Below are 13137 nucleotides of genomic sequence, written 5' to 3'. Positions count from 1 at the left end.
CCTGGGAGCGAGATGAAGCCGATCAGACGCACCCTCCATTGCAATGGGGAAACAAACATAATTCACTTCTTACCTTCTAATAGCTCGCTTTTGGAGCTATATTTTCCTTTATCTTCAAATTGCAATATGAAATTTGTAGTTCTGTAAAGTAAGAAGTGATGAGGATCAACACTACTAGTACTGTTAATGCTCTAACTGCTCGTTAGTACAAGAGCTATAAAACTTCTAAAGGAAAGGAATCGTAACTAGTTCTATGTTTTTCTGACTTCCTCGATAAGGAAGTTAGCCTCGTCGATTTTAAATTTATTACCCATTAATGAATAAATAAGGGATTTTGACGTAAGGAAAAGGCTCATTTCTGGGCGATTGGCTCGTCGTCGCCAGCGAAAATATCCTTTAATCTATTATTTTTCTAGGGTAAATGTACTAACACATACCAGAGAATAAAAATAAATAAAGAAAAAGGTCAGTATAACTGACTCGCTCACCCTCCAAGAGGGTGTCGGTATGAACACTATGGCGAGTGGATGGACCACTAACACGAGCCAAATGCAATAGAATTCTCCCACTACAAAATCCCTCCAAGAGGAGAGCCGACCCACAGAGTGGGCAGCAAGTACTACTACTACTCCATCCCATGCTGCCGACTGCTGCGCCTCTGGTGGCCATCCTGAAGTTAGCAGACAATCTTGGGCGATGGTATGGTAAGAGGCGGGATTTCGCTGGCGACACGAGCCAATCACCCAGAAATAGATTTTTCTTACGTCAAAATCCCTTTTCTGGCTCAGCTCGTGTCGCTGCGCGAAATCGTACCAGAGAAATAGCACAAGATTGTAAACAAAATCAATAAAATAAAGTAGGTCTCAATAAAAGATAAAATAAAAGAATAAAATAAAAAGAATATAATTGCTAATAAGGATACATATACACAGTGATACAAAAATAGAAATATTGCTTAAATTACACTTAATTCTAATAATATTTTCTTAACTTAAGGTAATTTACATATATACAGAGGTAATATGGCATATATGTACCAAAAGGTATCTGAGTAAAGCTATGTATCAAAATTCCAGAGCAATTAACATAATAAGTTGAACAAAACAAACTCAACAATAATAATATATAAAGGAATGTATATGACTTAATATACAAAACCCGTAACCATTACAAATAAGGATGTATCCCCTAGCATAAAAAAATAAGGGGATGACATCCATGAGATCAATATCCATAATCAATTGTGAGTGTCCCTAGCAAAAAATAAGGGACACCCACCACATCATCATAAAAGCAGCTAAGACACAAGGTGACCGTAAATGAACAAGGCATTGGAATAGAGGCGAACTGTTGGGTGAGGCAGGTAGAAAGGAGGACTGGATCTTCTTACTAAAGATTTAGTTAGAGTCAGGGGAAACTATGTTACCCGCTGCTACTGCTGAAAATTTCAGAGCTTCCAAGGACTTTAGGTAATGACGTTTGAACACTGTCGGCGATTTCCATCCAGTATACTTTTTCAACTCATCGAAGTTCATATGTTGGAAAGGAAATAGTTAATTGAGGTGGCTACTGCCCTGACATCATGTGCTTTTGGGAAAGAGTCAGGATTGGCTTGTTTAATAAAGTACAGGATTTGTTGTCTGATGCCTTTAATAGATAAAGTGCCACTTTTTCTCTCTTAAAGAGAGGACCCTGAAGAGGATGAGGAGGTCCTGGACAGAAAGGCTCGTAAGGCTGAAACTGGGCAAAGAGATACATCTTGTGGAAGGGGTAGTACCTTCCATGGTTCCCACCTCATCAAAGGATCTTCATTTTTTGCTATAAAGCTACGTTCCGGAGAAAGTAGCACTTCCCCTGTGGGAAGGAACTGAATATGATCCGGATCTCTGGATAAAGCCGACAGTTCTGAAATTCTAGCTCCTGAGGCCAAGCTTAATAAAAATAGTGTTTTTCTTAAGAGCATTTATAAACGAGCATGTCATTATCGGTTTCTGAAGCCAGCTTTAGGAACATCGTTTAAGAACCATGATACTGACGTAGGCCTTACAGAAGGTCTAAGTCTAGCACATGCCTTGGGAATAGACGAGAAGTAGGAATCCGTCAAGTCTATGTTGAACCCAAATTGAAAAATCTTTTTCAAGGCTGACTTGTTTGTCGTAATCGTGCTAGCTGCTAAGCCTTTTTCAAATAAGGATCTGAAAAAGGATATAGCTGAATTGATTGTCATGATCCTAATATCTGATTCTCTCAGGAAGGTTGCTAACTTTTGACAGCAGCATCATACTGTCTCAAAGTTGAATCTCTTTTATCGGATTCCAAAGAAGAGAATATTCTGAGGGTCAATATTTGCATCCCTTTTCGCTGCAAAACTTCATGAAATCCATAAAGTTAGGGTTTTGAGAATCCCTGAGGAAGCGAACACAGTCTTCGTTTGTACTGACTGGAGAGCCTGGGATTGGGGATCCGAAGAGGGCGAAGACCCAGTTCCAGAATTTGAGGGTACCAATTGCTCTTTCGGCCAGTCTGGGGCTACTAGAGCCACTTGACCCTTGAATGTCCTGAGTTTGTTTAACACTTTCATGAGAAGATTCACTGGAGGAAAGACATAAATCTTCTCCCAGTTGTTCCAGTCTAGAGCCAGGGCGTCCGTGGCATAGGCCAGAGGGTCCAGGTTGGGGGCCACATAACACGGGAGTTTGTGGTTCGCTTGAGATGCGAAGAGATCCACCTGTAGACCTGGAACTCTTGAAGGATCCATTGGAACGAACTGTTGTCCAGTGACCATTCCGACTCTAGAGGTACTGCGATCGGGATAGAGCATCTGCTATGACGTTTCTCACTCCAGCTATATGAGTGGAGGAGAGATGCCAACTGAACTTGTCCGCCAGGGAGAAGATGGCTACCATGACATGATTTAGATGACGTGACTTGGAGCCTCCTCTGTTTATACAATGTACTACCACTGCGCTGTCCAGGACTAGCTTTATGTGGGAGTACTTTGGCGGACGTAACCTTTTTAGAGTCAAGAACACTGCCATTGCTTCCAGTACGTTTATATGGAACTGACGGAACTGAGGTGACCACGTTCCTTGAACCTTCTTGAACTGGGAATATCCTCCCCAAACCCGCTTACAAAAGACGCGTCTGTGTGGATGGTGATCCCTGGTGGAGGAAACTGAAGGGCACTGACACCGACAAGTTCTTGACTTTCGCCCGGCCTGGAGTCGATTCTTTAGAATCAGAGGGACTGAGGATAATTTGTCCCTGGACCTGACATTTGCTCGTGAGCGCCAGATTCTGGTTAGGTCTTTCAGTTTGGCTTTCATTAGGATGTTCGTCACTGATGCAAACTGGAGCGAACCCAGGATCCTTTCCTGAGTCCTTCTTGACGCCAGTTTGTGACTTAGAAATTGCTTGACTGACTTCGCTATTTCCTTCCTCTTGGTTGATGGAATCGACAGAGTATGGGAGGATAGATTCCATTGAATGCCCAGCCACTGAAAGTTTGACTCTGGAGTGAGTCTTGACTTGGTCCTGTTTATCTTGAAGCCTAGATATTCCAGGAACTGAATCACTTTCAGTGTTGCTTTGTTGCATTCCTCGACTGTTTGAAGCCCAGATCAACCAATCGTCGAGATACGCTACTACCATAACCCTTGCGATCTGAGTTGTTGAACTACTACTTCCGCCAGCTTCGTAAACACCCTGGGTGCTACGTTGAGCCCGAAAGGAACTACCTTGAAGGAGAATGTCTGGTCTCCTATCTTGAAGCCCAGATACGGACGGAAGTGTCTTGCAATAGGGATATGATAGTAAGCGTCTGTAAGATCGATAGAGGTGGTGACGGCCCCACGGGGAAGTAAGGTCCGCACCTGCGAGATCGTGAGCATCTTGAACTTGTCGCAGCGAATGGCTAAGTTTAAGCGGGACAAGTCTAAGATTACCCTTCTTTTTTGTGAGCCTTTCTTTGGCACGCTGAACAAGCGTCCTTGAAATTTTAACCTTTTGACTCTCGCTATAGCTCCTTTCTGAAGGAGATCCTCCGCGTACTCCGTCAATTCCTTGGAAGGAAGTTGGCGGAAAGGTCTGGATGGGGGTGGGTTCGTTAACCAGCTCCAACCCAGGCCTTTTGAGACAATGCTCTGAGCCCACTTGCTGAAGTTCCACCGGTGGGCGAAAGTGAACAGCCTCCCTCCTACCTGAAATTCCTCATTGGTTCTGGTAGCCTCCTCGCCTCCCCTGAAATGTTTTCCCCTATTAAAGGGAAGGGACCTCCCGATCCTCTCCCACGAAAGGATCGCTTACCTCTGCCTCCTTCCCGAGCGGTCATACTTCGTTGAAGCTTGACCCTCGAGGACCGGTGGTTGTAGGCCGGAGAGAGAGCATAAGAGGTGGAGGGCTGAGGCTGAGGAGAGATAACATAAATCGGCTGCGACTGAGCCTTTGAGGTGGAAGGTTGGGCTGTTTGCACTAAAGGAACAGCCGGAACTTGCTGAGAGAAGCGTGCTGCTTCTTCTGGTAGGGCTGGAAACGTCTAGGTTTCCTTTGAGCCTTACCCTTACCGGCTTGGTCCTGTCGTCTCTTGGCCGTAAGACCCCAACGGTCTTTAAGGCTCTGGTTCAATCTCGTAGCCTCTGACTGAACTCCTTAACCATCGCTTCTGGGAAGAGGTCTGCTCCCCAGATGCTTGACGTGAGCAACTTATTCGGCTCGTGCCGAATTGTTGCTTCTGTAGGACATGTTTCCTACAATTCGTCCTAGCAGTGGCGAACTCAAACATGTCAGACTGCACCGTTTGAGTCAAAAAAAGATTTGGTAAGAAGCTTGAAGAGCGGTTCCGACCCATAGGCAATGGTAGCCACCTCGGTCATAGCCATGGAATTAATAGACCTGGCTAACCGCGATTTGGCATCAAAATTCTGCCTGAATAAGGCTATCTGGAAGCCTAGGTAGCTTCTCACCAAACTGCTCCATAGCACAGTCTGGTTTGAGTTTGCCAGCTGAGAAGGTGTTAGGTAAATCTTCCCACAATTACACCGGCTGAAGGAAGTAACGGAGATGTAGGATCTGCTTCCTTCAGTTGAGGCATGGAGTCCCCCTTCTGGGATGCTCGGAATAGTAGTCGTCGCGATCTTTGTCAAGAAAGGGATGCGGGGGTACTCTCTTCCATCGTAAAGATCGTAAACGGACTCTTAAAAGGTTGGATTTTCGTGTTGGAACAATCCATGTCCTCTAGACACCTGAGCCATTCTCTTTGAGCCTGGTCACGTGAATAGAGGACTGTCCTTTGGTTTATTTTATCATCCCGAGTCATGGCTGCGGCGGTGAGCTGGCGTAGCCTATGAACGGGGGCTGAAGGTCTTCCGGGTAGAACTCGAAGTCCTCAATCCTCCGAGTTCCACATTCCGGGATAGAGATGAGCCCGTCTTGGAAGGGGGCGTATGACGCTACTCTCCACGGGTTGTTCATTGAGAACGGAGGTAGAGAGTCATACGGGGAAGTTGGGCTCCACCTGTGCTGAAAGGTGGAGGAGAGGCTAGAGGAGCTTGGCTCAGTCCGGCTATAATGTTGTCCTGAGAGGTAATCCTATCAGACAACCGAGAGATCATTTGTTCCATGCTATTTTTCAGAGACCCAACCAGATCGCCCACTTGTTGTAACAGACCAGCGTTGGAGTCCAAAGCCGGAGCTGTAGCGGAGGTGGAAGGGTGGCTCTGAACTGGAACCAAGGGTAGCGGAACTGACGACGTCCGCTGGAGTGCGAGATCTCTCCCTAGAGGATCTACTCCTCGAGGACTTAGAGCCGGACCCACCGAAAGCTTTAGATCTCTCTGCTCCGGGGTTCCTAGCCGGAGACTTACGAGAAGAGGATGACGCCGAAGCCGCTTTCTTAGACGACGACGACGTCTTCGTCAAGGTTTTCACTGCTTGACCCTTGACCTTGGGTTTAACTGAAGCGTCAGGAGAGTATAAAGTTCATTACCCGTAAAGCCTTGGAAGGATGGGGAGAGGTTGCAGGAGTAGAAGAACCAGTTGCACCCAAGGGTATCCCTTGGGTGTCCAACGAACTTACCTCGACCCCAACAGGTCGTCTACACCTACCATAGGTTCCACATTAATGTCAAGCGTCGCGACTTCCGAGGAGATGTCCTGGCCTTGGTCCGTCAACGAGGCAGCCAGCTGTTGCTGGATGAAAGCGATAGTCGGGGCCGCCTCTGCTGGGTCGACGTAGCCTGTCGCCTTGCCTCCGGGGAAGATTAGTACCGCCAACCTCTTCTCAAGGATGTAGGGCATACCCTTGGCGGCGTTCTTCCCGAAACCGCCGACCCAGGCCCGCAGGGTTGCCAGTGCGGTATCCCTCACAGCCGGAGCCTGGAAGAGAGGGTATTGATTAGATTTAAGAATAACTTAAAACTTAAAATCACTTAAACGCTTAACTTAAAAATTATAGGGGCTATAAGACCCCCTGAATTTTACCTTAAGTTAGTGATTAATGTAAAACTTAAGCACTATAACAAATGAGGACCAGTAACGGAGTTGGAATACTTACCCCGTCTAAGAGCTGGCTCACCAGATCGTAACAGATGGTACACGTCTCGTGGTACCAGACCTGGATGTCCCCGTGCGGAGTCGCGCATGGAGCATGGGACCGGCAAACTTCGTGTCCACAAGGGTCCTGAAGTGTGGGCGGCGCATCCCGGATGCTCACAGTGGTGGTCTGTAAGTGAAAAGACACATGATATCTTAAAGACTATCACTTACAAGGCTAAAGGACAGAAGAACTCCGTTGCATGCCGGAGCTCGGAAAAATTTTGGGCATAACCCCTCCCTTAATCGCCTGAATAGGCTATAACCCCGGAGAGATCCGGTGAGACAGGTAAGGGAGGGGGGATGGTTTAAGGTACTTAAGATAAACTTAATAGTTTAACCTAATACTTAAACCTAAAGCTCGAACGTACCGGACTAAGTCCAGTGCGTGGCGGAGTGTTGTAACTCAGCGAGACGGAGAGGTTAGAAGGGACCAACTGTATGTTCCGGTCCACTCTGCTGGGTGGACTACATCTTTCCGCTGGATGCCAGGACTCCGGTGGTAAAGGAGCCCTAGTAGGGTGGGAAAGAGCGAGAGGACATACAGACTCAGGCTAGCAAACGGAGCGATCGGGGTAGCAACGGCGGAGGGGGGAAAGGCCAGTCCCCCCCACCTTACCATCCGGCCGGACCGAGAAGCCGGAGAGGTCGAGTCCAGTCTGGGTCTGTCCCGTCCCTCTACCCCCTCCGCCTGGGGGGAGAGAGGGAGGCAGGCTCGGGTAGCGGAGCGAGCATGGGCAAACCGACCCACCCCCCCGACTCTATGGAAGAGCGGGAGGGGGGGAAGGTGACTGGACAGGCGTCTGGCTGCCTCGTGATCACGTAGTGACCACGGGGCGGTAAGAACAAAACAAAAACAAAACTAAGCCTAGAACAAAACCAACAACTTGATCAGAGATGCTATCGGGAACAACCCGAACTGATGAGCGGTAGCATATAGGCCCAATGGACCATAACCAACTGATCAGAGAGATGCTATCGGGAAGCAACCGAACTGATGAGCGGTAGCATATAGGCCCAATGGGCCGTGACCTAGGCTAAGCAAGCCAGACGCCTAACTAACCTAAACAAATATCATATAAATAATTCAAATGAATAATAATAATGAAAGAAAGAAAACAACATAGTAGGAGAAAAAATCCAGGAGTGTACGACTAACCCGAAGGCAAGTCTACCACTCACAAGCTACCGAGGCCGTATCTAAGAGCCGTGGCTAGGGTCTGGATGGAAGGAGCCTACATAAGGTAAAAGACATGCATGCATGACAAAACCGTGTAGACCGTACCCTAAACAAAGCGGATAATTAAAATAGAGCGTACATAAGTAAGGGGATGTTCTGGGTATGGGTGACCAAGAACGAACCCACCACGAGGCAGAACCATGCTGCCATGCTTCCGACCTAGAGTTCGTATTTATACCTAAAAAACGGCAAATACGGGCTCAGGGCCGGAAAAAACCAACTAGCAATAAACACTGAGTACTTAACTTAGCTGCTGCGATGGCTGCACGCTCCATGGTAAATAAATCCAAAGAAAAGGGCACAAAAAAACACCGAGTAAAAAAGGGCACGTGTATCGTGTGCGCTAACTGAAAAGGATGGCCACCAGAGGCGCAGCAGTCGGCAGCATGGGATGGAGTAGTAGTAGTACTTGCTGCCCACTCTGTGGGTCGGCTCTCCTCTTGGAGGGATTTTGTAGTGGGAGAATTCTATTGGCATTTGGCTCGTGGTAGTGGTCTCACTCGCCATAGTGTTCATACCGACACCCTCTTGGAGGGTGAGCGAGTCAGTTATACTGACCTTTTTCTTTATTTATTTATTCTCTGGTATGTGTTAGTACATTTACCCTAGAAATAATAGATTAAAGGATATTTCGCGCAGCGACACGAGCTGAGCCAGAAATTAATATTTCCCTTCTTGCAAACTATGTAAGTGTCTACCGAAACTTCGGTAGTACACGTAATGTATTCTTCGAAATTTTTGAAGCCAAATTCGTTTTTAAAACAGTTAATAAACGTATGCCGAACCAAAGACCCAGTACTTCCCTGCAAAAGATAGCCCAGAAGATCGATGGCGATGAAACACGAAAATCAAATCCAATCAGGAGGAACTGCAAACGTATGTTTACATTCCAAACGATAGAGAAAATCTGTCTTAGAAAACAAAAGGGAATGGTTCCTGATTCCCGCCACCCAGCCGGTGGGGCGGTAGATCACCTGACCTACCTGTAGCGTGTGCCGCGAAATTCGAATTTATATCTGACCGGTAAGTTAAATGCATAAAATAAAAATATCATATGAATTTTTCATAGCTACAAACCTGAGGTCTTAAGAATAGGATCATTTCTAGTGCCTAGCTGGATCCGGTTAAAAACCAGATTGAAAGCAAGGAATCTTGTGATATCTGGCAACGCATGCGTAGATCGGGTGAGAATGGTCAAAGACCATTCCCCTACGACAAACGCGTCAGTCTTTTCTTTGACCGCCTAGGCGAGAATCGTGTTTAACCTCTCTTGGTCCTTTACCTGATTCATTGCCCGTTTCGCTGTGTTTAGTGTGTGTTTGTGTGTTTGGCTGATATGGATTCTTCTGCTCCTTCTCGGCCTCGTCAACGTGTGTGCCCCGGAATTCTAGGTTTTCTGTGTTTTCGTTTTTCGGCTTCGGCATCGACTGACCCGCACATCACCTGCAGTAGGTGCCATTCTAATTTTTTGTACTATTATATTGAATCCTTGCACGGAATGCCAGCATGGCCTAGAGCAGTGAAAGTCGTTTTATAGCAAGAGAGAACATTGGAGGGTTCTACTCTTCCTTCATGGGAAGGGTTTTTGCCTCTTCCCAGATGCTTCGTCTCCTGCAGTATTCACACCCCCATAGTAGCGTTGTTCCTGTCTCCCCTTCCTTTTCTTCCCTTGATTCGTCGCTGAAGTATCTGGAGGCCACAAGGCTGATGTTTGTAATGTTGCCCCTCCCCTTCTTCTTCAGGAGTTAACTTGATTCCCGGGAAGGGGGAGGCTTTTTCATCATTCTCATTTTTTCCAGAGTTTGGAGGCATCTAAGATGGCAGCAATTTGGAAGACGCTTCAGCTAGGGGGTACCCCGTCCTTGGTAGGGTTGCTTGCGCACTTTTTTGGAGGCTCGCTACCCCTGCCCCTCCTCAGGCTAGCAAGGACATCCCCTTCCTCCCGGCCTTGTTTTCGTAGGTTGCCGAGGTCAGCCATCTTGTACTACTCCACCAGTGACTGTTGCCGCTTCTTTGAGTCGGAGGGAGGCTGTGGTGTCAGCCCTGTTGAGGACGTCAACGGGATCCATCGTTGTGTATTCCTCCGCCAGTGGCGTCTGATTCCCCTTGTCACAACAACTGCCGAGGGTAAAGCCCAAGAATGTCATCACCACTTGTTTTTTTTATGACGTTATTACCCAGTCATCTATCCCTGTTACTGCCTCTCTCAGTCGTGACGTCCATCTCTATTTGCCCAGTTCGCTACCTCTCCCTTCCATGTCATCAGAGCCTTCTCTTGCAGATCAGTCTGAGGTTATATGCCAGGTAGTGCTTAAAAGAGGTTGGACTCTATTTTGGATGATAAGTGGGCTGCCTTGTCGGTTGGGGGATTGGAAGGAAAACACGTTAGTTCGTCCCTGCCTCCTGCGAAGAGATCGCTTAAGGAATCAGTACTGTCTTCCTCTTCCCTCTTCTGCCACTACGCCACGTTGGTGTATCAATCGTTGAAAGGCTAAGGACTTTGCTCTTTCTTCGCCTACAAGGGAGAAACATCGCGGATGTGTTCTCGAATTTTGGTGTTTCAGAGTGTTAGTGTATCTTCCCTTGTGCAATCTGCAGCGGCTTGCTTTGTCCTCTGCATCGAATCATGGGGTGTTGCAACCCCTCCATCCATGCACATTACAAGCATATTGCAACCTCCCCTGCCCGTGCATCATGCCTGTGCACATGATGCAAGCGCTCCTTCTTCTCCAAGGCCTATTCGTCGCTGTAGAGCATCTCAAGGTGCCTGTCAAGAGGTCGAAGGTGGTGAGCGCGAAGTTGCTGCAGCAGGAGTGTTTGCCTGCCCCTCTCCCGATGCTTCTAAGAGTTCAATTCTCGAGAATTCTCCTTCGATCTTGAGTGTTCGGGATTCCTCTCCAACTCACGTTCGTAAGTCTGCCACGGCCGTCACCATTCCACACAGACATGTTAATGAATCATCTGTTGGAGGAGAACATAGTGATGTTCCTAGTGTTATAGTGGGTTCGTCTCAAGAGCCGACAAGTGACCCCAGCCCACAAGGTTAGTTGGTGTTTCGGGCTGTTTGGCTGCTGATCCTTCGGTTAATTTTAATGAAGAAGGTGCCTTAGAGGAGCCTACACATTCCTTCTGCGTCGTCAGTCTCTGTTGCCGGAGCTAGAGGAGGGGAGACACGCAAGAGTTTTTGTCTTCCTTTTCAGAAGTTGTTGATCTCATTCGTGGGTTCAACAATTTGGAAAGTAGGTCTCAGGCTCGGTCGTCTTCATTTCTTCTTGCTTGGAAGCCTTTATGGAGCTATGCAGAATCCCAAATCATCTCTTCAGCCTCCCTAGTCAGGGGGGCGCGTCCAGTTGGTCTTGCATAAGGTTAACGCCTCTGTTTCGACCAGGATGGTTCGCTTCGCTCTAGGGGCTCTGCCTAGACACTACTCCGCCCTCTCACGGGTTATAGGAAGTACTATGCTACGAACTCTACTTTTTTAATGTCGCGCCATCTTAACCCAGATGTCATTCACCTGAAGCCAGATTGACTTTGGAGCCAGGTGAGGTCGGTGGCTCCGTCTTTGTCTCCTGCAGGATGCCTTAGGCATTGGAATCTACAGCAGCCTCCATGTTGCACATAGTTTCTTGGCTGGACTTCTGGTCTGTGGTCATTGCCAAGATAGCTTCTGACAGGTCCCCAGAAAGGTTGGTGAGCGCATCCCTGTTCCAGTCCAGAGGCAAGGCATTTTTGTATGTGGCTTACTCGGTGTTAATTTATGGGCTAAACCTTCTGCTGATTAGAATGTGATAGGCAGCGTTGGGCTGACACCAAAGACAAACTGGTGCACCATGCCATGTCTAAGTCGCAGTCTCATCCTCAGAGATGTCCGGCTCCTCCTCCTCCCCCTGTTCAGTAGCAACCAAGAAAATTGTCATCTGGTAGTCCTTCAAGGAATTCAAGTTTGGCAGGGCCATTCCGTTCGACTCAGCCTAGGGGTCAGAGATCAACGTCCCTTTTGCTCTCGTTCCTGTAGGCCAACCAAGTAAGGGGGGCCAAGGGGGCAGAGGTAAAGAGGGCCGTTGGTAGGTTAGGCGCCTCTCCCTCTCCTGTGCCTCAGGGGGGACCTGACAGGCCATTAGGCCAAGTGGCAGAGTTATGGGGCAGAGAAGATGGGTGGTAGATACCCTTCAGGTGGGGTACCTACTGGCATTCAATTTCTCTCCTCCTCTGTCAGACAAACCGCAGCTCAGGAAGGCATATCCTCCAGATTCTCTGAAGTTCTTGGCTCTTCGGAGGAGGTGCAAAAGATGCTGGACAAGGATGCGATAGAGGAAGTGGTGCATCCATCTACGGAGTTTTACAGTCACATCTTCTTGGTGCTCAAGGCATTGGGAGGATGGAGACCTGTGATCGACTTAATCCACTTGAATCAAATTCATCAGGAAGATACGGTTCAAGATGGAGACCCCGCGTTCAGTTGTTGGCAGCCGTGAGGGAAGGCGACTTCATGCTGACGACAGACTTAAGGGACGCATACTTCCAAATCCCTGTTCATCCAACGTCCAGGAAGTTCCTTTGCTTCTCTCTTGGGGACAAGGTCTTTGAGTTCAAAGTCCTATGCTTTTGGCTGACAACAGCCCCTCAAGTGTTCACAAGGGTCTTCTCTCTCGTGTCAAGTTGGGCCCATGCTCGGGGAATCCGTTTGCTGAGGTACCTCGACGATTAGTTGGTCTTGGCAGTTTCCAGGGAAAAGCTGCAGCAGGACAGGATCGTCTACTTTGATTTTGTCTGGACTGGCATCGTAGTCAACCAGGAAAGTCGAACCTCGTACCCAGACATAGGGTTCACTACCTGGGCATGGTCATCGACACAACAGTGGCAAAAGTTTTCCCGTCAGATCAGGGATTGGAGAAGTTGCAGGTGGTGGCGCGCAACTTCCTGTCGGAACCACATCAGTCAGCTCATCAGTGGCAGATTCTTCTGGAGTGTTGTCATCCCTGGAGAAGCTGGCCCCTCATGGGCGTCTTCATCTTCGGTCTCTGCAATGGAGACTGGGAGGATTCTGGTCTCCGGTGGGGGATTCACCCCTGTTAATGGTTCCTCTGTCTCTGGAAGTGCGAGAGGATCTTCGTTGGGGGTTGGACGACCAGAATCTTTCAAAGGGTGTCCCTCTGCGTTCTCTTCCACCGGATTCTTTCTGTTCTCAGACGCCTCCCTCGCAGGTTGGGCGGCCTCATCGCTTCAGGCTTTTGGAGGACAAGCAGCAACATATCAATGTCTTGGAGTTGAAGGCAGCATTCCTGGGTCTGAAGGAGTTTCGAGAGAAG

This window comes from Macrobrachium nipponense, chromosome 41 (assembly GCF_015104395.2).
Source record: "Macrobrachium nipponense isolate FS-2020 chromosome 41, ASM1510439v2, whole genome shotgun sequence".
Lineage (NCBI taxonomy): Eukaryota > Metazoa > Arthropoda > Malacostraca > Decapoda > Palaemonidae > Macrobrachium > Macrobrachium nipponense.
This window is presented reverse-complemented; position numbering follows the sequence as displayed.